The following is a 24,346-nucleotide window of genomic DNA, read 5'->3' on the forward strand; positions in this document are numbered from 1 at the left end:
CTTCAAACTCACTGCTGTGTTGATCATTCTCCACTGACTTCTCCTGCAGAGTTTTAGCCTCCCACAGTGTGAGACCTTTAAGACATGAGAGCCACAGACAGGTTAAAAGTAAAACCAAGTGCTTAGAAATGTTACTAGAACAGTATATTTAATATAAACAGTACGTTTTTTACATATGCACATCTGCATGTTTCTTAATTAAGATGAATTAGGTTTATATTAAATGTAGCATTCATACAGCTTCGGGGAGGTGAATATTAGTGCTATATTAATGTGCAAAGACCTTCTTCTGTAATGTCACTGCTGCGTGGTATGCCGAAATCGGACCCCAACCAAGGACTTGAAAAAACAGGATCAGATTCGAAACAGCTTTTATTGCTGAGGTTTTCTAAAGAAAACAACAGAAAAGTGTCTGGGCTGGACACCAGCCAGGAATACCTAAAGCTTCCTGCAAGGAATCCACACAATATGAGGGAGAACAAAGAACACGAGGAATACTGAGACAATAAATACAACTCAAGTATATAAAATGTAAGAATAATGAGAGATGGGAAAAGGTGGGAACATGGCTGGGAATAACTAACATAATGACTATAGAGGAAATTAAACCAGACACAAAACACAGAGCAGAACAGCCACCAAAACAAATCAGGAAGAGAGCCACAACTGATTATTGCTGACACAATAAACTGTCATCAAAATTTCTTTGCTCATGATGAAAAAAAAAAAAAAAGGAGACATGAATGTTTAAAAATGGTAATAAATACTTTATAATCATTAATCATTTCAGATATTTGGTGTCTCTGTGTTTTTTAGTTGTCATCATAGGATCATAAAGCCATCCTGGGCTTTGGGAACTGGAATGAGCCATTTTTTCACAATCTATAAATTTTTTGCACAAAATAATTAGACACAATAATAATAATAAAAATTTGTAATTATTTGTGCAAACCAAATATCCCAGACATCATGGATCCTTACAATGACACGACTGTACGTAAAATGTGTTCTACTTTCTTTCTGAAAATGAGAACTGTGGGGCGAATAAAGGAAGGCATATACCAGATAATTTCATGTGGGTTTTTGCTGTTCAGACAGCTGACAGCTTGAACAATGTTGGAATATTCATAGTATATGCCACATACATTTACTTACGTACGTTTACTTCCCTGAGAAATTTGTCTGGAAAATAACTTAACTGACTAAAAATACAGAAGCTTATAATGTTCTGTGTCATCATGACCTTTGTGTTCTGACTGATGAAGACTACACAATGATAGAAATGGAGACTCCCTGTTGTTGAAATTCTCTGTTTTCCACATTCTGTTTTGTAAATGATGTAATCAAGACTGATATGCTCTGACTATATGACAACTGTAAGTTGAATTAGAAAGCGCCAGTACTTCATGCCATCTCACACGAGTATGGTATGCAGTTCTGACCTGGATTAATCTGTAAACTGTTTGAAAATGGCTTTATTAAATTTAATATTTGGACTCCTTATTCCTGTTTGTTTTGTTTGTCATTCCTGTTCGAGAAACGAACACACAGAAACCTAAAGGCTTAAACAGCAACAGCACACACACACTCTACATATTATTTAAAATTCCTTTGGTGACGCCCGACGTGATCGAACAGGAATGTTTTGTTTTTTAGATGTTTCTATTAGTTTTTTGAGTTTCTTGGGAATAAGGAGTGAATTTGGCCACAATAATCGCCGCTTTGAGGTTCCTCGCGACAGTACTGACTTCCAGACTCTATCAGTGACCAGGAGATCTCCACCTAAAGGTTGGCAGAGACCTTTTCTAAATATCTGCATATTGAATTGCATCAAATTATAATGATCACTGGTGGTATGACAGGAGGAAGGTGTAATTCAAAGCCATTTCACACAGGTGTAAAAGTTTGAAAAAGAAAAGAGTTTCAGAGAAAAAAAAGAGTTGAAAAGAATAACAGAGTAAAGAAAAATAGGCAAAACGAATAGCGATGGTGATGAGTCCAAGGGCCGTCTGATCAGCGGACCAAATTAATACCCTTTTCAGGGGGTTTTCAGGTTTAGAGGGCCTTTGGTTTTTCTGAAATCTAAAGCAGAACATTTGTCTTCTACTCATATCCTTTGGAAAGTTGAGCGGCGTAACAGTAACGCGTCTGTCTACGGCTCCCAGTAGAAGAGTTGATAGAGTAAACACTTGTGGTCTTCGTAGTTCTTTGATCTCAGAAATCCATAAAAGCAACTAAAACCCTTTAAAAGCCTCAAAAGATAGAGATAAGAATAAAGAGAATAAAGAAAAAGTAAAAGATACAGAGAAATGAAGAAATAAAGAGATAAAGAGAAAAAAGAGTTTTTGTAATAAAAATTAAAATCCTAAAAAAAGAAAAAACATAAATGGTACCTTGTTAACATTGTTTTTGTTCTTGCAGTTTGGACTGACTTACTGACTGACAAAATGACTGATGACACTGGCTGTAGAAAAGGAGCTCCGATTAAAAGAGGGTGAAACTTCAAAAAAACTGGTGATGTAAAATTATTTTAGTGTAAACTTCCAAGCACAGATTTTAAGCTGAAAGCTAAGTTTAAAGGAGAAATCTCTCCATCCTAATCAGGTAAAAGTTGAGCTTTGGGTCAAAAACTTTGACTCACCCACCTGAAGTAAGCAATCCCAACTTGGGAAAGAAAAACCTATAATAATTAATTTTGAAAAAATTGATGGATGCTTGAATGTGTGTCTGTTTGTGTGTGAGGAGGCCTCCATCTGTGTGACTGAGTGCTGCTGTGTATTTGTATTGTCATGTGTGTTTCAGAGCGAAATAGGAAATAAGGAAAATATTTTGAGGTGAATTTCTTTGCAAAGTATGGGGTCATTTGTTGTTTAAAAAGGAACAGAGTTTAGAGGAATACGACAATTTCCACTGGTCAATATTAGCTGTAATGCCATAGTGTGTGTGTGTCAGTATGTGTGGGGAAGAAAAAAGGAAAAGAGAATTGTGCCAAGGTTTTAGCATTGCTGTGTGTGTGTGTGTGTGTGTGTGTGTTGTGTGTGTGTGTGTGTGTGTGTGTGTGTGTGTGTGCATTTTATCTCAAGGACGTGTGTGTGTGAATCTAAGTGAGAGCCAGAGAGACAGAAGTCGTGCGTATGGATGAGAGTTATAGCTCTAAGTTTTTTCTCTTGTTTCCTTTCCTTTAATTTGGACTGAGATGGTTGTTGATAAGCGTGTGCTGGTCAAAAATTCTCCAAAGGAAGGTTTCACTTCTGATACATATGAGAGATAAGCCGACCACAGATGGATAAAAAGACAAAAAAAATTTAAAAACCACCAAAAAAGGAGTCAGGAGTTTATTGCTTTAAAAATAATGAATAATGAATAAACAAAGCCAGTAAAATAGATGCCTTGAAAATCTCAGGTTGAAGTATTTTTTGCAAATTGTTAGAGGTCATTTTTCCAGAAGATTGCTGTTAAAGGTTTCCGTGAGGAACTCAGTTTTAGTAAAACCTGAAAAGAAAGGTTAGAAAAAAAAAAAAAAACACAGTGCATGTAAAGACTTTGTGAAACAGCCGAATCTGAGACCCAAAACAAAGAGCCAAACTTTGAGCTGCTGCTCTGCTACAAAGCAAAACATAGAGAACTAAAAAAAAAACGTATTTGTTTGCCCATGTAGGACAGAATACAAGATACCGATTTATTCTCTTGTGCGTTTACATTCATTTATTTGGTAGTTTTCTTTAAAGCTAAGATCAAGAGAAAAGCAGAGAACATTTGAAATTTGAATGTCTGAACAATTTGATATTAAATCAAGCATTAAAGGAAAAAATCTCAGAAGCTAATAATACAAACATCAGTATGCCTTTTAGATAAATAACCTAAATTAAGGTAAATTACTGAGACAGAGATTATGTCTCAAAAGGAGGGATATGAACTAGGAGAAAAGTAAAGATTTAACTAATGAAAATCTCTCAGTTTTATTCTAACAGGAGCCTCAACAACAACACAGGAGACTGGATCAGCTACCAATAAAGAGACTGGTGCAGATCGAGGTGTTCAAGCTCATCCTGAACAGACTGACAGCTCCATAAACTCATTTAAAAAGGCTCCTGGTGCTCAAGAAGGAGGAGGCCAACCATCACATGAACAGGTGACCTGAGAGTTCTTGACCCTTGACCTCTGTGTAAAGTCTGAGACCAGGAGGAAAGTCATCAATAGGAGATCTCTTCGACATGGGGAGCGTTAGGCCTTATGCATGCTCAGTCATAGGTTTCAGTGAAGAAAGAGCACATTAGAGGGTCAAAGGTCAAAGAACTCCCAGGCAGAAAGCAGCTGATTTCAAGATTTTAATTTCAGTTATGCTATATTCAGTAGTATTACTCAACTACTATTGTAAGGCCACCCCTACAGGGGCCAGAATTTTGTGGTTTTAAGAGTATAATTTGTTTAATGCTTCCTTCAACACTAACTATTGTTCTCTTATAAATTCCCATGAGGCCTCAGGGGGACACGCCCTGATTTCAGTTTAGACGACCAAAGATGACAAACCTGCAGTGAGCTGCATGTAAAGTCAACAAACAATGGTGTTGTGAGTATGACCTCTGACCCTAAAAGTATCTACATTTTGACTAAAGACTGTCCATAACATTTTAATTTTTATTTTATTTTTTGGTTTGTGGTGAAAATCCCACTGCAGGGGTTTAGATTTTAAAGCACAGAATTACACAGTGAAAAGAAAAAATAGTTAAAGCCTTTATTTTACTGTTGAACTAGTAACAACTGCTGATGTTGTTTTAGGTCAAGGTTATGCATTTTTCCCCTTCACGATTTAATAACTTGAGGTTTATGAAGCCATATTTTGTCTGCCATAATTATGCTTTTCTTTGGGGTACAGACCCTTAAAGAATAAATATAATTTTGAGTCCAGTAGAATACTTTGAAATGATTCTGATTGTCGATGTCTCTAAGATATTTTATTTCCCCAGATTTTCATGCCAAAGGAGTCAGAATTGAACAGTAATTTTACAGGTACAGACAAAGTTATCCAAGAGCTGTTTAAGATCAGAGAACTTTAAAATGATTATTTTTAGATATTTTGAGATTCATCCCATGTTTTGTTTTGTGTTTTCTTGTGTTCTTTTTGTTCCACTCTAGCTCACATAGAATGTGTGTCAAATTTTAATTTAAGGACATTCATTTTGTATTTTGAATTTTGTGATGAGTTTGAGACCAAAATGCAAAAGTTAACTTTACAATTAGATGAAAAATGAGACAGCTGACACTGACCTTATAGAAAAAAAAAACACAAACATAAACACTTGCAATGAAGAAGCAGCTTACACACACTCACACACACACTCACACACACACTCACACACACACTCACTCATACACTCACTCACTCACACTCACCCACTCATAGACAGACAGAAGCTCATATTAGCTTTTTGCTTGATCTGATATTTAACTCTAGGTGCATTAAATCGGGTTCACTTTTGGTGGATTGAATCCACTTACTTAGTAAATTAGTAAATTAGTGGTATACTAAAATTGTAAGATCATTTTTCTCAGGCTGATAAATAAATGAAAAGATTTATAACTAAAAGCATTGAATAAATACATCCTTAGAATATTTATGGGCATTTTGATGTCCTGTCTTAGTTTGTGCAAATTTAATTACTGACCCACAGACCTGCAGTTCATGGTATTTTGTTTAACTGACGGAAAAATTTGGAACTTTCTTGACTGGACTTTTTCCACAGGTACCTGAGATCATACCTGAGACATTATGGGCTTTTAACAGGAAACTAACCAGGATGATGGCCAGATGTGAACAGCTGATGTCTAAAGAGGTGCAGGAATGCATCTCCAGGGATGAGTGCTGATTACTGTGGTTTGAACATCCATGGCTTTGGTGAATATGAGCACGGTGTGCTGAAGGATGAAAGAAGGCTGCATACATTATATAACTATTACCTGTGCACTGAATCAGTGATCATTTCTTTATGTTTGCAGTAAGATTTTCATCGATTGGAACTGAATTTGATCCTGAAGGGATGCAATCCACATTTTTTAACTGAATTTGAGGAAAATTATTACATAGTGACTGTTTCATGTTACTGTTTGTCATGTGGGCCAATTTATATGCAGAATTTACTTTGGACTGATTAAATTTAAATGATAATCCACTTCCTTAAACAACATTGACATATGAAAGACTAATGCTTGTTTTCTTTTTATTTTTCAGGCCATAAGAAAGTATAGAAAGCAGGTACATCCATTATAACCATGACATTATTAAACCCTGTCTAATTTTTTGCTAAATTCACAATCACAATAGTATAAGATTAGTTTTCCAGGAGTTCTCTTCTGGGTTTTAAAATCAATACAGTCCTGGCTGACCACCCGAGGTCAGGCTGGTGAAGTTGACCTTAAAAATGTCTAAGGTCAAAAGGGGGATTGTTGGAATATTCATAGTATATGCCACATACATTTACTTACGTACGTTTACTTCCCTGAGAAATTTGTCTGGAAAATAACTTAACTGATTAAAAATACATAAGCTTATAATGTTCTGTGTCATCATGACCTTTGTATTCTGACTGTACACTGATGAAGACTACACAATGATAGAAATGGAGACTTCGAGGTCACCCTGTTGTTGAAATTCTCTGTTTTCCACATTCTGTTTTGTAAATGATGTAATCAAGACTGATATGCTCTGACTATATGACAACTGTAACTTGAATTAGAAAGCGCCAGTACTTCATGCCATCTCACACGAGTATGGTATGCAGTTCTGACCTGGATTAATCTGTAAACTGTTTTAAAATGGCTTTATTAAATTTAATATTTGGACTCCTTATTCCTGTTTGTTTTGTTTGTCATTCCTGTTCGAGAAACAAACACGCAGAAACCTAAAGGCTTAAACAGCAACAGCACACACACACACTCTACATATTATTTAAAATTCCTTCAACAACAAAATCACTTCTTACCTGGGATGAGTTTATCTGTCCGAGCATCGTAGAGCCTCCCTAAGGTGAAAGGCCGACCCAGAGCAGCCACCTCCAGAATATCTGAGGCCATGTCTACATGAATAAAAAGATCCAAACATATGAGTTTAAAGATGAAGCGACCATTCAGCTTTTTTTATTTCATCAAACCAGCATCTGTAAGTAGTTTTCTATGTCAAACTTGGAAACTTAAGCAGAGATTATGCTGTTATGCACACCACACTGCACAAGATGAGATAAGGACAGTAGAACACAAGTACAAAACAATCAATAGCAGCACATCCAGGCTAGACAAACTGATCAGGCAGGCCGGGTCTGTGGTTGGCATGAAACTATATTGTCTGGTAATGGTGGCAGAAAAGAGGACTATGGACAAACTACTGGACAATATGGATGATGCCAGTCACCCTCTGCACACTGTCATCAGCAACCAGAGGAGCCTGTTCAGTGACAGACTGCTCCTTCCCAACACTGCATGAAAAGTGGGTTTTTCGACAGTTTCTTGTATGTAATATTGCCGCGCGCCTTGAGCTTTAGGGCTCTCAGCAGGAGGCTTTGGCCAGGACAATAAACTGTAGGGAAACTGTCGTGGACTCTCTGTGTCAGTGCTCCCTCAGCCCCCCCCTCCTCAGGTCTAGGGCAGGCTCTCATATGTAAAGGAGGTTTCTGTGAGTCATACAAATGCAGATCAAGCACTCACCAGTACTCACCAGTGGTCTACCCCTCCCAACAGTTGTAAGCAGCATATTTTTATTTTGAGATATATATAATCAAATTTACATTATCATCTTTTAAGCCTTTTTCCATTACAATGTGACTACACATAAATTATACAGCGAAACATTCAAACAAGACTAAACTAAGAAGTCATTCTATTTTATAAATTAGTATTATCTAGTTGGAAATATACTTTTGGACGTTTTCAGCTTTTGTCCCTTTTTCCAATAAGGCTGTGAGCTTCTGTCTGTGAGCTTCTGTCTGTGAGCCTTTGTCATGGTGTTTTTTTGTGAACCCTGAACTTTAGTGGACTGAGGGAGATAAACAAAGGCTATATCTTGATTTTGGTGACACCACAAGCATTATTTTCATTGAAAAGCATACTCAGTTTTCAGTCTAATTCACTGTAACAAAAAGTCTGTCACACCATCATCCTCTCCTGTGCAGTGGCTTCCCAGCTAGCATTGAACATTCAGACAACATCCCATGAACGCTGCTATAAACGTTCAGTGAATGTTCACATGCATTAATGACATTAAAGACTACCAAGGCAGATGTAATAATAAAACATATAAACATATAAACTTTTATTTTGCTATACATGGATGTACATAAGAGATATCAGCAAAGCCTTCATGAGAAAAATGTAAAAAAAAAAAAGTAAAATGTAAAAAAAAAACGGACAGTGGATGTGTGTCTTCCAGCTCATAGGGGGTCGTTTTGATTGTTGGGTTTTCTCTGTATTATTGTAGGGTCTTTACCCACAATACAAAGCGCCTTGAGGCGACTGTTTGTTGCGATTTGGCGCTATATAAATAAAATTTAATTGAGTTGAAATGAAATGAATTGAATTCCGTGTGGCAGTCTATGTGTTGAGTAAACTCCGGTATCAGCTTTTTCAAGTTTGCACTGTTAAAGTCCCCGGCTACGATGAGAGCCGCATCACGCTGGTTAGCCTGATAGGTGGAAATAGCCTCATGTAGCTCGGATAGTGCAGTGTTTGTGTCCGCCTGAGGTGGAATATAGACGGCGCTGAAGATAACCGAAATGAACTCGCGGGGCAGGTAGTGGGGGCGGCATTTCAGGGTTAGGAGCTCCAGGTTAGGCGAACATGATTGTTTCAGAGGGACAACATTTGTACTGTCACACCAGTTGTTATTAATCATTAGGCACACACCTCCTCCTCTTGATTTTCCAGACTCACTCGTTCTGTCCGTGCGATGAACACTGAAGAACTCCGACGGATGTACGGCGTGGTCCGGTATGAGGGGAGTCAGCCATGTCTCCGTGAGACAGATGATGTTGCAGTCCCTTATGTCCCTCTGAAACTGTATCCTGGCCCTGAGTTCGTCCAGCTTGTTTTCCAGTGACTGGACATTAGCCAACAGGATGCTCGGCAGTGGCGTTTGGTGCGCTCTGCGCCTCAGCCTCTCTCTTACACCAGCTCTTTTCCCTCGGGGCCTTGTCCGTGACCTGGGTGCTCCGCGCCATCCTTTGTTTGAGCTGGCCCACTGGCGCAGGATCTCCTGGGGCCAAGCCGGGTCGGGAGAAAAAGATGTCTGAATACAGCCAGAGTGCTGTATTCTGATATTAAAAAGAGTCTGTCTGTCATACGTGATATGACACAGAGCAGGCGGAATTATAAAGTCGAAAATTAAAGCTAAAGCTAATATATACAAACAAAGCGTAGGAGCAGGTACGATGGCTGCTGACCTCACCGGCTCCATCTTGAAAATAACTTTGTCTTATCAGCTATTGTTATTTATTTTACTTGTACAATGTAAAGCACTTTGTGATTTTATCTGTGAAAGGTGCTATATAAATAAAGTTTTACTTACTTACTCTCAATGCTGTCATTAAGGACGTCCAGTGTTTTAATATGGGACATTGCAGCCTCACAGCTCTTGAGGAAGTCTGCAAATTCTCTTAGCTCACATGCGTCCTTGGAGCTTATCTTTGGCCATGTATTCAGCTTGTCTCTGAGGGACTTCCCAATTATTAATGGGTCTCCGAAACATTTATCCAGCAGCTTCCAAGCTGAATTGTATGCTGCTTCTGTTCCTAAAAAGAGAAATCCTTCAACAGCCCTTTTTGCTGCGCCTCCCAAGTACTTTCTTAGATAATAAAGTTTTTCATTTCTTGGGATGTTTTTCCGTTCTATTAACGTTTCAAAGGACAGCTGCCATTCCTTGAATCTCAAGGGGTGTCCAGTAAATAATGCTGGCTCTGGTGTTGTAAGGCGATTAGCACTTATAGCTTCTGCTAACACATTAACCAGATCCATGTTCTTCTGTTTCTGAGGCCCAAACACTGTGACTGGAGCAGGCTGATGCAGCAACTGAGAGTGAGGGGCATAACTGACTTTAAACCGTCCAAAGCCATTGAGATATGGCATGCTGACAGGGTGCGCTCATGCAGGCCTAACTTTGTGCGCAAACGTGCAGCAAAAAATGAGTAGCTCAGATTCTGATGCCACTTCTGAAGAAGAAGAGCTCTGAAGACGTTGTTCAAATAATATAGATAGATAGATAGATAGATAGATAGATAGATAGATAGATAGATAGATAGATAGATAGATAGATAGATAGATAGATAGATAGATCCCAAACCTGTTTGTACTTTCTGTGTATATTTTATGGTATGTGTTGTGTTATTCATGCTAACAATGTTAATAAAATTATCAAATGCATTCAGTGGCACTCATTTCTCTTATTTTTACTGCATAAAATTTGGCTAGTGGAAATTCTGATTGGCCGGTAACTTTAGAGAGTTACCAGCCACATTGGCTGGTGATCAAAAAAGTTAATTTAGAACCCTGAACAGGGGTATTCAACTACATTTTTCAATGGGTCAAATTGTCATGAGGCTCTTTGCCAGTGGGCCACACATTTCTCGGGACTCTTACCCTTGTGCCTACTTATCGGTCCAGTTGCTGTTAAATTTTCTATTTTCACTGTCCACCTTGCGTCTCTTCTCTTTTGAATGTGACATGTTTGCATCAGAAACTGCGGTCTGGACTCCCGCCGAAGGTGTAAACGGCAGTGCTGCATGTCATAAAATGCTGTAAAGTGCCATTCTTCTTCTTGTTTTTCTTCTTGAGTTCAATGGCAGTTGGTAATCTATGGTGCGTTACCGCCACCACCTGTAAGGAGTGTGAACTAAATGCCATGCTTACAGTTTAGTCACAGCATCTGTTAAAATTTTTATTTAATAATAGAGATAAATGGGCAGTGGGCCGGTCCAAAATGATTGATGGCCTCTGGCCCTTGGGCCGCCAGTTGAATACCCCTGGTCTACAAAGTGGACTTTGAAGAAGAAACAGATATCCTTAAAGCGTACCAAGATGTGTTTGAGGGTTTAGGATGTGTGCCTGGAGAACATCACATTCAGATTGATCCAACAGTTAATCCAGTAGTGCATCCACCCAGGAAAGTACCCCTAGCACTAAAAGACAATATCAAAGCTGAATTGGAAAGAATGGAGGCACTGGGTGTAGTTGAAAAACAAACAGAGCCTACTGACTGGGTCAACAGTATGGTCACAGTACAAATACAAACAAAAAAATAAGAATTTTCATTGATCCCCGGGACCTTAGTAAAGCCATAAAAAGGGAACACTTCCCACTTTGAACAGTGGAAGAAGTTGTTGCAGAGATGCCAATTGCAAAAATCTTTTCAGTACTGGACACAAACCATGGATTTTGGCAAATTCAACTAGATGAAGAGAGCTCTGTGTTGTGCACATTTAACACACCGTTTGGTCACTATAGATATAAAAGGCTTCCTTTTGGGATCTCATTGGCACCTGAAAGTGTTCCAAAAATGCATTGCTCAGAGACTTGAGGACCCTGAAGGAGTCGTGAATGTCATGGATGATATTCTGGTCTGGGGCCAAGACAGGGAACAACATGACAAAAGACTGAGACAGCTCTTGGACAGAATCAGAAGCATCAACCTCAAGCTGAACAAAGACAAGTGCAAGATTGGAATGACCGAAATTCAGTATATTAGTCATACTCTTACTGCAGAAGGCCTGAAGCCAGACAAAGAAAAGGTCAGAGCAATCACAGAAACGCCAAAACCAGAAGATAAAACAGCATTGATGAGATTTTTAGGTATGGTGCAATACCTATCAAAATTCATCCCAAACCTGTCTGAGGTAAGTGCACCAATCAGGAAGCTGCTGGAAAATTGTGTTGAGTGGCACTGCGACTCACAACAACAGCTGAGTTTTGCACAGCTGCAAACAATGGTCAGCAATACACCTGTGTTAAAGATTTATGATGTAAATAAAGAAGTCACACTATCTGTAGATGCAAGTTCAGAAGGACTGGTAGCCGTCATCATGCAAGAGGGTCAACCCATAGCATATGGCTCAAGGTCTCTAACTGACACAGAAGAAATATGCGCAAATAGAAAAGGAACTCTTAGCTATTGTGTATGGGTGTGAAAAGTTCAAATAGTAACTTTTTGGGAAAAGAGTGAAAGTGGAGTCTGATCATAAGCCATGCAAGATGCAACAGAACAAGATGATAAGCTACAAAGAGTCAAAAAAGCAGTTCAGAATGGATGGCCTGAACAGATTAGCCGTGTTCCAGCAGAACTGAAGAAGTACTGGACATTCAGAGATGAACTAACTTATTCTGAAGGACTTGTGTTCAAAAACTCAAGACTGGTGGTTCCTCAGAAAATGAGAGCAGAAATGCTTCAAAAGATTCATGAAGCTAAACTTGGCATTGTAAAGTGCAAAGAATGAGCCAGGGATGTCCTATTCTGGCCAAACATGTCTAGAGACATAGAAGATGTTGTGTTGAAATGTGCTGTCTGTAATAAGTTTAGAGGATGCAATGTAAAAGAACCACTTGTTTGCCATGACATTCCAGATCGATCTTGGGCAAAAGTAGCTGTGGATTTGTTTCACTTTGATCATGCTGAATATTTACTGCGTGTAGATTACTCAAAATTTCCAGAGATTGCCAGACTGCCACAAACAACTAGTAACCATGTCATTGTAGCTATGAAGTCCATGTTTGCTAGACATGGAATTCCAGATGAAGTAATGTCTGACAATGGTCCACAGTTTGCAAGTGAAGATTTCAAGGAGTTTGCAAAGAACTGGGAGTTCAGACACACAACGTCCAGCCCAGGCTTTCCACAGTCTAATGGTCAAAGTAAAAGAGTGGTTCAAACTGTAAAAAACTTGTTAAAAAAAGGAAGAGAGAGTGACAGAGACCCATATTTGGCTCTACTGGAGTACAGAAATTCTCCTTTGGATGGGGTGCACCTGTCACCTGCACAACTACTGATGGGTCGCAGGTTGAAAACTAAGCTGCCAACAGCTACTCAACTGCTAAACAAGGGGGTACACAAACAGCTGAAGAAAAGACAATGGAGACAGAAACACTATTTTGGCCATACAGCAAGAAATTTGCCTGAAGTACAGGAAGGTGAAACTGTAAGATTCAGAGTTGGGGAAAACATAGCAACCAGCTGTTGTGAAACAGAGCCTGGATCAGCCCAGATCCTTTGTGATCCAGGAGGAACACCTACAGGAGGAACAGGAGATATCTGCTGAAGATGAGAGAGGACAGGATTCCTGAAATAGTCAATGCAGAGCAGGAAGACTGTGCAACAGCTGCTGACTTGGAAGAAGCCTCTTTGCTGTTGAGAAGACCTGTTAACTCTCCTGTAAAAGATTCTGTGGAGCCAGTAGAGACTAATACAGTTCCAGTGAAAACATCACGCTTGGTAGAGTAATTAAACCACCAAAATTTTATTCAATGTAAAAGGGGAGGAAAATGAAGATATGTTAATTTGTTGTTAGTCTGTTGTCAATTCTGAGGTGAAAAGAAAAAAAAATGGTGGTTTAACACAGAAAACTGTTTGAAATGAGTCAAGAACATTTTGTGGAAATATTGTTTTATTTAGGAGGAAATATTTAAAAGTAAAGCCCGAAAAGATTCTTGAAAGTCTTTCTTTGAAGCTTAGAGTGTTTCTCTGACTGTCAGGTTAAAATAGTGTTCTTTTGGCAGAAGGGAGATGTGATGTATTTTATACACTCCTGGCCTGTAGAGGGCAGTATTGAGTTGCCTGCGTTGGTATAATCCTGTGTATTTTATGCAGAGCAAGAATAAAAGAATAACAAGATGGAGTTCTGTTTTTTTTTTTTTAAATCTTTATTAATCACTCTCAATGCATTAACATAACATAATAAAAACAAAAAAACAAAAAACAGAACATGCCAGGGGGGATTTTAAGCATACAGTGATGAGAAATTAAATAAGTTACAGGATATTAAATCTGTGTAACAAATTTACGGTTTTTATAGCTTTTGCATTGATGGATGAGGCAATAAGATGATAGTACCACTTCAGTTCTTTCATAAAGATAGAAAATAAAGGTCTGTTGTTATTGAACTTGCATTTATGTATATAGTACTTAGCAAGAAGTATAATGAGGTTGATAACAAAGAAGGAGTCACAGTTCTTTTTTTCATAAGCCGTAAAGCCAAGGATAGCCATTTCATAACTCAGAGGCGTTTGTGGGGAAATGACAGATATAAGGTTCAAAATATCATTCCAGAGATTTTTGGTATAGTCACAGCTCCAAAACAAGTGAGTCACTTCTTCAGCCTGTGTGGCACAGAAAGAGCACATTGTATCAATATCTTTATTAAATCTACACATATACTGTTTGGTAGGGTAGCATCTGTGAATAAGTTTATAAGTCACCTCTTTAACTTTGTTTGTGACAAAGAATTTGTGAGGTAGAGACCAAACCTTCTTCCAGTTAATTCTATGCATATACCTATTCCAATAAGCAACGGCACAGGGCTGAGAGACTATTTGCTGTTGAAAGAGAAAGTGGATATTCTTGTTTTTGGAAGTTGACAAGAGACAAATCCTAGCAACAGATGTATCCATTAAGTTGTGTGAGATGGGATCAGGTTTTTGACTAGTGAGGCCTTTCATGATCATAATGAGGCCTGAGGGAATGGCATCAAAAACAATTGCAAATTCTTTAGCAGTAACTGGAAATTTAAAATGGGACAGAAATTCAGTGTAACTAAACAACAACCCTTGAATGTTAAATAGCTGTTTCACATACAATATATTATTTTTTTTCCAGTTGTCAAAGTAGAGGGACTTGTTCTCATACAATATATCTCTATTATGCCAAATTATATATTTGTGAGGAGAATAGTTGTGCTTATAGATCAAAAGCCAGGATAGCAAACATTGTTTGTGGAATGCTGACAGTTTGACTGGGATTTTTTTCAGGATTAAAGTTACAGAGTAAGAGAAAATCAAGACCACCCAGCTGAGAAAATACGTAATTAGGAATGAAGTGCCATAATGAAGTAGGACGGGACAGGTGGTGTTGTATCCATTTGATTTTTATAGTATTATTTATAGTGGAAAAGTCCAGAAAATTTAGCCCCCCATTATCGTTTGGATTCGTGACCACAGACTTTCTAATATAATGAATTTTGTTCTTCCAAAGAAAATTGAATAACATCTGGTCGATACTTTTACAGGTGCAGTTGTCTACGAACAGAGGAGAGGCTAAATAGATCAACCTAGAGAGGCCTTCTGCTTTAGAGAAGAGTGTTCTGCCCCTCAGAGTTAAATCTCTGTGCAGCCACTGGTTTAGTTTTTTCCTGGTTTTATTGATAGCGGGAGAAAGGTTTTCGATGCATCTTCTTTTATCATTTTTAGTGATTGTGATTCCTAAGTATACAACGTTTTGTTTAATAGGTATTTATAGATGATAAAGCACAGTCCTTTATAGCAAAAAGTTCACATTTATTGACATTTAGGTATAAGCCGGAGGCTCTAGAAAAGGTTTGGATGATATCAAGAGCTAGAGGGATTTGATCTGAGTTACGTAAAAATAGTGTCGTATCATCTGCTAGTTGACTTATTAGAATGTTCCTGTTTGCTATATTTATACCTTGTATAGGGCTCGCCCCAAGATGGGTGGAAAGATGTTGGCCAGCTAAGAGGAAGAGATATGGAGAAATAGGACACCCTTGTCTGATGCCACGATGTAACTGAAATCTAGGGGAAGCTCCTGATTTTAATTTGATAGCACTGTTTCCATTAGCATAAAGAGTTTGAAAGGCCTTAATGAAGAAGGGACCAAAACCAAATTTTTTTAAGGCTAAATATAAGAAGTTGTGTTCAATAGAATCAAAAGCTTTTTTAAAGTCAAGAAATAAGATAAAACTATCATCTTCAATTAAGTCAGAATAATCTATTATATCTAAAACCAACCTAATATTGTTAGAAATATGACGTCCTTTCATAAATCCTGACTGAGTTTCATCAATAATATTATCTAATACATTTTTCAAACATTTGGCCAACACCAGTGCAAGTATTTTATAGTCAACATTTAGTAGGCAAATGGGGCGCCAGTTATCTAACAGAAGAGCATCTTTTTTTGGCTTAGGAATTAGAGTGGTAAGACCTTGAGTAAGAGTAGCAGGGAGTGTTCCTTTGTTAAAGCTTTCCAAATACATTTGTAGAAGAAAAGGAGCCAGCTGTTTGGAAAATAATTTATAAAACTCAGAGCTTAAGCCATCAACCCCTGGAGATTTGTTAAGCTTTAGCTGTTTAATAGCATCTAAAATGTCAGGTAATGAGATCGCTTGATCACAGTAAAGCCTGTCACTTTCATCCAATTTTTTAAGGTTTGGAAGAGCATCAAAAAATTGTGCAGCATAATCATTATCATATGAGGAGCTGTATAATGAACTATAAAAGTTAGCACAGAAGGAGGCAATTTCACGCGGGTCGTTGCTAACATTTCCATTAATTTTTAGTTTGTGTATGGTATTAGAGTTAGAGCGACTCTTTTCTAATCTGAAGAAGTAGGCAGAATTTTGTTCACCTTCCTCCAACCATCTTTTTCTAGATCTAATGAAAGCCCCTTCTGCTCTAACTCTATATATTTCATCCAAACTGTTTTGTAACTCTGACAAATGATGTTTTTCTTCATCAGACATTTGATCCACAGATTTCATACCATAATCTCCAACTTAACTAAAGGGTAGTTAAGTTGGAGATTATGGTATCTTCTGCCACTCTTTTTTTTCTTGATATGTCTTTACTACATTTTCTTAAATATTTTCCAATTTCAAACTTTAGAAGTTCCCAATTTAAGCCAAAGACATTTTCAGTATTAGCTTTGGACCAGTATCTATTTATTAAAGAATTGAGGGAGTGGACAATAGTCATGTTTTAAGACTGAGTTGTTGAGTTTCCAAAAGGTAAAACTTTGTATTTTTTTGAGTGGAAGTTTAGCTTGAGGTGTATGGCACAATGATCTGTAAGGGGGGTAGACAAGATACTACTATTGGATATTTCTGATAGATGGTCAGATATCAGCCAGTAATCAATGCGAGACTGATAAGATCTCTGCTTATTATGCCATGTGTACATTCTTTGAGAGGGAAAGTTCTTTCTCCATATGTCTACAAGACTTAATCGTTCTCGGAAAACATTTAAATAGCTATTTGTATTATTAGAGTAGTGTGGTGGCCATCTATCAAGTGAGTCATCAGGAGAAACATTGAAGTCCCCTCCTATTATTATATTAGCGTCCGGATAAGTATTTAACCAGTCTACTAATCGATCTCCAATATGGCAAAACAGGCTAACATTTTTATTTTTGTCATTATAACCATAGACATTAAGAATAATGAATTTAGAGGGAGAGAAAATGCAGTCAATTAACATAATTAAATAATGGCCATCAGGATCAGATTCAGATTTTAAAATTGAAAAATTTAAATTATTTTGAAGGATACAAACACCACCTGCACGTGCTGAGCCATGAGACATCCAAATATTGTTACCCCATTGAGACTTCCAGAAACTATAATCATCAGAAGTAGAGTGGCTTTCTTGGAAAAAGACAAAGTCAGTATTCATCTTTTTGGAAAATAAAAATAAGGCTTTGCGTTTAATATTACAACGTAACCCCCTGGCATTAAGAGAAACAAAAGATAAAGACATGAGTATACTAACAAGATTATGGAAGAAACAGAACTCAACACTACTCAAAAAACGCTAACAGATTGTGACGTAATTAGTGCCAACATACCAATACAGGGACAAGATACTTTTTAACTTAACAACAGAGCACAGTCAAAGTGCTTTATAAATTTGGATAAATGAAGAACACGTGCCCTATTAAGGACTGCACACTGTAACAAACGATCTTGCATACTGAAGACATTATTGAACAGTTAGGAAGGTTAATTTTACTGCAGATTTACTCAACCGTCTCAATCAAATAACTACCTGCAGTTTTGAGCATCTACTTCCAGTCAAGCAAGAGTTATGGGCCAGCCATCATCTCATGGTTAGGCGGAAGGGAGGAGTATTTATTTTCCCTCAACAAAGGCACGGCCTCCCACGAAGTAGGCTTTTTTTCCCCATTCTTCCTAGCTTCGGCTACAGATGGCCACAGAAGCTGCCTTTTCTCACGGTCGGACTTGCAGAGGTCTTCAGTGAAGCATAGCTTGTTGTTGTGAAGGAATTGTGATTTTTTAGCTGCTTTCCAAACCGCATCTCGTAGCCGCTGCGAGAGGAACCTGATGATAATCGGTCTGGGAGCGGTCTGATCCTTCTTCTTCGGACCCGGGCGGTGGGCGACATCTAAGAAAGATGCAAACGTATTCTTTTCCTCAGGAATGATAGCCTGACAAATTTTAAGGGCTGCCAGGCATATGTTTTCATCTTCACTCTCGCTGTGTCCACATAACTTCAGATTCCAGCGTCTGGAATAGGCCTCTATCTCATCCACACAATTCATGAGAAGGGTCGTTCGAGTGTCAGTTTGTGAAACATTGTTTCTGATGAGATCAAAGTTATCTTTCAGCTCTTTAACTTCGGACATGCTGGTATCGATTTTTTTCTCCAGAGTCTCAATCCTGCTCCCCAGTTTCAATTCCAGGCCATCAGCTCTCCCGTTGATTAGCTTGGAGAGTGTTTCAATGATGTTTTCGCCGTTCAGTTTTTCAGATTTTCTATCTTTTTTTGGAGCAGGTGAGTCCCGTGGGGTGAGCGGTAGAGGAGGAAAATTCTCATCATCAAAGTTGCTCCAGCGTTCAGTGTAGTCATGGCAGCCTTCCATTAAGACATTTACATTCTCTGCAGCAGGCACGTTTTCGTTGCTAATTGAGCTAGCAGCATGTGATCCCTTTCGTTTTTTCTTGGCAGACATATTCCTCTGTAGTACGTTCGGATTATCACTCAGTCAAAACCCACCTGATGGATTACCGAGTTAGGAGTTTCAAAGCATGCAAAATGAAAACAAAAAAGCAGTCCACGCTAGTATTACTAGGGATGCGCCGATCCGATATTCAGTATCGGTATCGGTCCGATACTGGCCTAAATTACTGGATCGGATATCGGAAAGAAATAAAAAAATGTAATCCGATACACTAAATAACGTTTCGCTCACATTAGCTGCATTACAGGGCTCAGTCGTCTTCTTCTTCTTGTGGGTTTGCGGTTGACCAAACCAGCTTAGAGCTGCATTACCGCCACCTACTGGAATAGAGTGGGGGATCAGGAGATAGAAAACAACCCCCTCAGATCCTCTGTCGCCGCGACGGATTCCCTTTGACACTGAGCGATCATCACTGACATGTTTTTCCGCCTCCATCGCTCTCTGCCTTGTTTGTGTGTTGTGCTCGCTGTGCTGAGAATCAGCTGTTATTTCTTTCTCTACTTCAGCTCCCGGACATACTGCTAGCGAGCGCAGCTATTAGCACTAGTGACCGTCCGGTACCGGAAGAACCCCTTCCCCGTCAAAATATTTTTGATACTTTAATCCCTGATTTGTGACTAAATATAGACCTGCAGTAGAAACGTATTTAGGAGAATGCTTGTAAATATAAAGCATTACAAGATTGCGCTCACGCAGCCCCTAGTTTTTCACGTGAACACTGATGACGCAACAGCAGCAGTCAGCTGATTTACGTGCAGTCTGTCTGCACAAGTGGAAACAGGTGGAGCCGGCGCGCTCAGATGGAGCAAAAGGAAATGTTTTTCTAGTGTCCAAAAGAAGCCTTTTCGTCCCTGTAAGCTCATTAAACCTTTACTGGGAAACAGCTGGAGATCCTTCATCAACCACCTGATCAGTAAGTGAAGAAAAGAGAACTTTGTAGCTGCTCCATCCACCCTGTTTGTTTCACACAGGGAAAAACTGCAGTACAGAAGTTAAAATATGCAGATGAACTGTTAATAAGAAAAAAGTATTTCTTATCCAGTTACTTGGGTAATCAATATAAATAGAATACACAATTGCTAAAATAATCAATAGTTGCAGCCCTAATGAAATTTGCAACATGCCATAAGCATCACCTTCTCACACAGAAGCAACAGGATTCAGGTGATAGTTATTGTTGTAAGTAAAGTTTATTTATATAGCGTTTTTCACAGACAGAAAAGCGCTGTACAATAATTAAAACACAACATCACCCCCCCACCCCCCACCCCCACAAAACACTATGTTAAAAACATAATAACATTACCATATTAAAAGAAAAAGAATAAAAATAAAGTCAGAAACCAGAAAGCCTGGTTAAACAGAAAAGTTTTCAACTATTTTTTAAATGATGCCACAGAGTCAGCTAAATGGAGCTGGATTGGTAAACAGTTCCAGAGCTTTGGTGCTACTGCCTAAAAAGCTCTGCCCGCCCTGGTCCTTAGTCTTGTATGTGGGACAACTAAAAGAATTTGATTTTGTTGTGTGAGAGACTGTTGACTTCTTTTTTTTAAATTTTTTTAAAAATGTTTTTAAATGCCTGGATCAATTTTAAATATCGGATTTATATCGGTATCGGCCGATATCCAAATGTAAAATATCGGTATCGGTATCGGACATAAAAAAGTGGTATCGTGCCATCCCTAAGTATTACTAAGAGAAAAAAGCAGTTTGGCACTTGAAGCTGATCAGAGGAGGTGCATACGCTGCGCCATCTTGGTCGCTCCCCACGCGGCTCAACAAGATGGAGTTCCGCTATAACATCCGCGGGTCTCGTGTCGTCCGTCGAACGCCTCCGCACATTGGTTGTAAACATAACAAAGTCCATTCTTTGTTGATCCATTCAATGACTTCCAGGAAAGTTGAGTGACGCATTCTCCCGGTTGCCGTGAAGCTGTGCTCTCCATCCTTCATCCACTACTCCCACAGTTTACGCGAGACTGCCTTAAAGCTCCGGTTCACGGAAATGTCATAGCTGGAGTATTTTGGTTAATGTGTTAATAATTTCACATATAGGTCGCTCCGGAGTATAAGTCACACAACTATGAAATAAAGTGCATTTTATAGTCCGGAAAATACGGTAAATGCTGTGTCTTTATATTGTGTTATTGACACCCCAGCCTGTGCTTCAGGAGCCACACCCAGTATAATGCCTTCAAATAGGCACGATGTCATCGCATTAGAAATCACTCAACTCCAGACCACGAGCCACCAGTTCACTATTCCAAAGACTTTCTTACCTTCAGGCAGCAGGGAACAGCTGTAGGTTCAGTCTCACTGTAGAAATTTAGGTAACAAGAGAGGAAAAGAAGAAGGAGCCTGCTCCTCTCTGTCGCCCAGAATGAAGCTGCAGAAAACCTCGAGTAAAGAGTGAGGGGAGATGGTTATGAAAGTGAAAGTAAGAGAGATTTTCTTCCGGTGTTACACTAAATTCTGCGACCCATCATATTCTGTGACCACAGGGGATGGTAGCGTACATCCCTCTGCATGTATGTGCTGAATACGAGCGAGAAGGACACTATTTACGTTTACTGTGTAAGCACCAAAACAGGAGATTGTAAACTTTACGGAATATTATTTCGTTCGCACTGACGAAGGAAATGCGTTTTTTTTATTTGACATTGAACACAGCTGGACGGACCGTTGCATTGAATGCTTTTATTCTATCGTTTGAAATACATAAACCCACTACTACCCATCCTTCAATAAATTGGTATACGATAAATAAATGTTTCCAAGCAGTTTTTTGGGAAGGGGTTCAAACGATTTATAAGATTTTCTGCCACCCAGCTCAGCTCTCATTCAGCACGTACATGCAGAGGGATGTACGCTATCGCCCCCTGTGGTCGCAGAATATGATGGGTCGCAGAATTTGGTGTAACACCTGTTCTATTGAACAGTGCGGGTCACGTCATATAACATTACAGCCCATGAAAAGGTTTAAAGTAAAAAAGAAACGAAAGTATATACATTTCTATAATAGAAATATATATCTATAAAGTATTAGATAGCAGGGCTATCTTTGTTCAGTTTGAGGTTGATGCTTCTGCTTTCAGCTGAATGGTTTGAGTTGAATTGCTGAAATATTTGGGAAACCTGTTGAAAGTGCTGAAATACACTGAATCATTCTCCTACAAATGAAGCAGAATGAAACTGTATACAGTTTTATGCAGAATCAATATACTATCAAATATGAAAAGCTTCCAAGTAGAAAACTAGATGAAAATCTAGTAAAAATATGTAAAATGTAAAAATAAAATTCAGTCAGAAGGATGCTGAATAAATGTGTGTGTGTCACTGTCTTCATGTGTCTGTGTGTCCTTGTGTGAGTTGCCTGACCTTCATCAACTGAGACCAACAGCCCAGCTTTGAACCACTTGCATGCTCAAGAGAAATCCACCAATCAGTTTCAAGTTTAATTAAGAACATGTGCTTCAACTGATAGCGGCAAAGTCTGGTAGCTCTGATCTTTACTCAAATGTTACATTTTTGTTGTATTTTTAGTGAATTTTTGTTGTTGTTGTTTTTTCCAAGTATGGATACTTCTGTGAGGAGAAGAGTTTAACTCAAGAGAAGAGCTTTATTTTATTGAAATGGAGCAAATGTGGTGGATTCCTATTCCAGCTGAGATAAAGAGATGTTTTCATGGTTGCTGGGCTGGTGCAAAGGTGAACCCTTGCATGTGCAGATATAAGCCCTTTCTGCCAACAGTCATCATGGGAAATGTCAACTCATTGCCCAGCAAAAGTGATGAGCTGGAGATATTGGTGAAGACCAATGGTGAAGATGTATACCGTGAGTGCAGTCTCATGTGTTTTACTGAAAAATGGTTGAATCAACATCTCAAACTCTAATATGTATCTATCTGGTTTCACCCTTATATGAGATGCTAAAGCTAGTGGCAAGAAAAAAAGGTGAGAGTTTGACTTTATGTGCCCACATCGCTATCAAGGAGAAGATGTGGTGTCCTGATGTTGAATTATTGGCAGTTGGTATGCCACCAAATTATGTACCAAGTGACTTCAGTTATATCATAGCAATACTTGTGTACATTCCACGCAAGGCAAGAGCCGAAGTTTCATGTGAAGTTCTCCATTAAACTATTGCTAGGATACAAACTAAACATCCAGAGGCACGCTTCATAATTTTAGGAGGCTTTTCTATCTTCCCGCCTGACTGGAAGCCATCCTGAACAACTCTGATCACCCACTTACTCGTCTTTATGGAAAAAAAATATCAGTACTGGAAGACTCCTCTCTCTCTCTCCACTGTAAAACGGAGAGATACAGAAAATCGTTCGTACCCACAGCCATCAAGTTTTATGTGTGTGTGTGCGCGTGTGTGAGCTTGAGGGTCCTGTGCAGTAACTTAGCTTTTGCTAGGTCTGTGCTTCTCTAGACAGAGATCTTGGATGTTATTCCTGGAATCTGCTGGAGCCACTCTCCCAGTTTGGGGGTCACTGCCCCAAGTGTTTAGATTACCACAGGGACCACTGTTATGTTCACCATCCACATTCTCTCCAGCTCTTCTCTCAGCCCTTGGTATTTCTCGAGCTTCTCGTGTTCCTTCTTCTAGATGTTGCCATCACTTGGTATTGCTACATCTATCACTATGGCCTTCTTCTTCTGCTTGTCCACCACTACTATATACAGCCTTCGATATATTGGAGTGGCTGTAGCTCAGTAGGTAGAGCAGGTCACCTACTGATCGGAAGGTCAACGGTTCAATTCCTGGCTACTCCAGGCTACATGCCAATGTATCCTTGGGCAAGGTACTTAATGCCAAGTTGCTCTCCGACGTAACCGTCGGAGTATGAATGTGTGTGAGTGTTAGATAATTAAAGCACTTAGCTTAATTAAGATGGAAGTGCTTGTATGAATGGGTGTGCATGGATAAATGTAAAACGTGTTGTATAAGTGCTCTGAGTAGAAAAGCGCTATATAAGAGCTAGTCCATTTACCATTTAGTCTATATATATATATATATACATATACACGCACACATATACATATGGTTACACAAACCAACAGTTTTGTTGTGTTGTTATTGTGTGGGTGTTTGTGTCTGTTTCATGAAATGTACTTACCAATGAGGGTACAACGCCACAGCTCCACCCATCATGAGCTAGAGGTGGGCAAAGAAAGGAGAGTAAACCCAGGCCACCCACAGCCCACCAAGACCTACGAAGACCCGTGGCCACTCATTCCAGAGACAACCGCACACCAACCCCAGCAGATGGGAGTGAATGAGGTGTATAGGGTGCAGTTAAAACTGAGGGGACAGTTGTGCCATAAGCACCAACTGTTGGTCGTCAGTGCTTGCCCACTCGCCCCCCCCCCACCCGAAAAC

The 24,346-nt window shown here is 39.0% G+C and overlaps 1 pseudogene; it reads right to left on the reverse strand.

Moving 5' to 3' along the window:
* The window catches only part of LOC115797822 (neoverrucotoxin subunit alpha-like), a 48,363-nt pseudogene extending 26,963 nt beyond the window's left edge, over nt 1–21,400 (reverse strand).
* Between the last annotated feature and the right edge of the window lie 2,946 nt (nt 21,401–24,346).

The sequence above is a fragment of the Archocentrus centrarchus genome, chromosome 19 (assembly GCF_007364275.1).
Source record: "Archocentrus centrarchus isolate MPI-CPG fArcCen1 chromosome 19, fArcCen1, whole genome shotgun sequence".
NCBI classification, from domain to species: domain Eukaryota; kingdom Metazoa; phylum Chordata; class Actinopteri; order Cichliformes; family Cichlidae; genus Archocentrus; species Archocentrus centrarchus.